This window comes from Anopheles darlingi, chromosome 2 (assembly GCF_943734745.1).
Source record: "Anopheles darlingi chromosome 2, idAnoDarlMG_H_01, whole genome shotgun sequence".
Taxonomy (NCBI): Eukaryota; Metazoa; Arthropoda; class Insecta; order Diptera; family Culicidae; genus Anopheles; species Anopheles darlingi.
The window spans coordinates 84,374,402-84,376,901 of NC_064874.1; the positions used below are offsets into that span (position 1 = coordinate 84,374,402).

The window sequence follows — 2,500 nt, forward strand, 5'->3', positions numbered from 1 at the left end:
GAGGCAGAGGTAGGATTCCTATCTAAAGGATAAAGGTTGCTTCCCTTTGAGGCTACCTCAATAACATGAATCTTATGTTAGTTTGGATATTGCACCATCGAATGTACATTACTCTTGGGGCCTCGTTGCTGCAGTACAAGAGTACATACTCGCGCTTTATAGAGCATCACTTGAATTTCTCTTTCATAATCGACACGCTAAGGAGCGTTTAAGCTCTTTCAGTGGGACGTGCTCTAAGAATAGAACCGCATGATGCTTCCAATGTACATAAATCCGCTGCAATCTACTAATAATGGAGCTATTTTTCGCGTGGTTGAATATCGGTGGAAAAACGTGGAAACCAGGCATAAGAGCTCCCGCGAATGGCAGAAAAAGACCGAGATAAAAAATAAAACACCGTAATCAGCACAAAAGCTCTAGTTGCTTATCGTGCTCTCAAACAGCGTGCTCTAGTTTGAAAAGAAATCAACCGGAACTATCATTAGTGATGCGAGGAGCGAAGTACTTCCAGCCTCGTTTTCTCCAGTGAGCTTTGCGTGACAGTTTTTGTGTGCCATCCGTGCACGGCCAGTTGCACGGGAGCCTACTGGGTCCCATGTATCACTCCTGATTTTCATCCGTTCCCCAGTCTACTCCAGAATTCTTTCCTGAAATTGTATCCAATGTCGTATTTTCCATTTCTTTCCCTTCCATTCCAACTCGCCCACTAATGTGTATTGAAGGTATTCAAAGCTAATACTGCCTGCAGGCATGCCGCTAAGCGCTTAAATGACACACTTTTCAAATGAGTTTCCCGGTACCGTGTTAAATGAGACTCACGACAGGGCTCCCCAAACGGAAACGACCCAATTGCCGAGTTACTTCGAGGAAACGCTTTTCTGTCCATAGCATTCGCTTGGCAAATGTTTCCTCAACATTTTCCGCCTCGGTACGAATGTCGTTTTGCACAATGCGCCATGTTTATGCTCCCACATAATTCAGAGAGGGTCGTGTGTGTATGCTTCTGTGTATTGTTATCCTAGACGACAACAAAAGATCTGCATCATGCATGATTTCGGCTTGGTCGCTTTCCGTGCCTCGGCAAGGCAAATCCATCGCACAAAGCAAAGGAACGAACCTCAAAGTTACGGCAACTTTCTGTGAAGTCCGTGGTCCATAAACTTTTTACTCTAAGGGGACCCATCAGGTGAGCGTTGGCTGTTGTTACGGTCTGAAAAATGCACTCCTAATTTCCACGAGGAGAAGAGTTGTCCGGACCAGGAGAAGAAAGAAAGAAATTCTCTTGCGGCATTTTCGAAATGCTCGCAGAGTCAGAGTACCGTGGATGAATGGCCGTGATAGGTGGAACAAAGAAAGCTTCGTGTTGCTAATGTGACCATCGGTAACAGGATCGCGATGGATATAAGGATCTCTTCAAGGTTGTGTTTCACTCTCGTCCCTAGTGGACTCACTCTCGTGGGACTAAGAATCTTGGATGTATGAAGCTGCTGTCGAGATGGAACAGATGGATTTGCGAGTTCTTTTTAAAATATTCTAAATATGCATTGCGTAATTCTTTTCATTAACAAAGTGGTTTAAAAACTGGAATTAGGTGCACCACATTTTTTTCAATTAAATAAGAACCGGGTTATTTTTTCAATTAAATAAGAGGCGTCGAAATAAACGCCGTGACGAGTTTAGGTAGTAAAGGAAATGGATCATTTAATTCATGCGTTCCGCAATCCGCAGGTCGAGAAAGCTGAAACAGGATATCAGATTTGCCTAACTGTATTGCGACTGTTAAATGGAAATTAATTTTAAATTGGGTTTGTTATCATTAACGCCATACTCTTCTTATCTTCTACCGACCATACTGATGGCGATACAGGAACTGCTGCAGGATATAAAATCACCCTATTCCAAGGCACTGTTTGTATCTCTTTCAGCTGGTCGGTGCTTTGTTGTCTGGCCACCAGCATGGTTTAAAAATGGAGCGGAAAAGGTGGTTGAATATTACGACGTGGTTACCACGCAGCGACTGTCAGGACAGTAGAGTAGTGGAATCAGACTGTTGGTCATTTTTAGTTTCAGTTCTCGGTGCGAGTGAATGAAAACATGCCAGTACAGATTGAAAGAAGAACAGTATCTAATCGCGTCAAAAGCATGTTTCGTTCGATAGCTAACCGTGCTCCCAAGGTAGGTCGTTTCACGACCTGCCACAACGCGAACAAAAAGATCGATGTGTTGCTATGTTCTACACACTCAAAATGACGCAAAATATGGTGGCATTCTTTTGCATCCACGCTTTTGGTGGATAGAATTTGATTATCGACGGCATACAGCTTCACGCTGTCGTGGGCATATAGTGTATGATGCCTACACTTGCGTCGATAATGTTGAACAACCCTTTTCAAAATAATCGGCTTGAGAGGTCCTCCTTTTGTTATCCGTGCTAACTCGAGATCCTTTTCAATTAGCGCCCGCACTTTCGAATGAGCACAGATGCATGGGTGAATGTATG

General features: G+C 43.6%; 2 protein-coding genes across 3 annotated transcripts in view; one reads left to right on the forward strand and one right to left on the reverse strand.

Annotated features, from left to right (window-relative positions):
• LOC125950451 (CD63 antigen) overlaps positions 1–2,500 on the forward strand; it is a 48,852-nt gene that overhangs the window by 30,833 nt on the left and 15,519 nt on the right. The window lies entirely within an intron of this gene.
• Positions 1–2,500, reverse strand: part of LOC125959594 (uncharacterized) — a 12,449-nt gene that overhangs the window by 5,101 nt on the left and 4,848 nt on the right. The gene's annotated exons all lie outside the window — the stretch shown is intronic.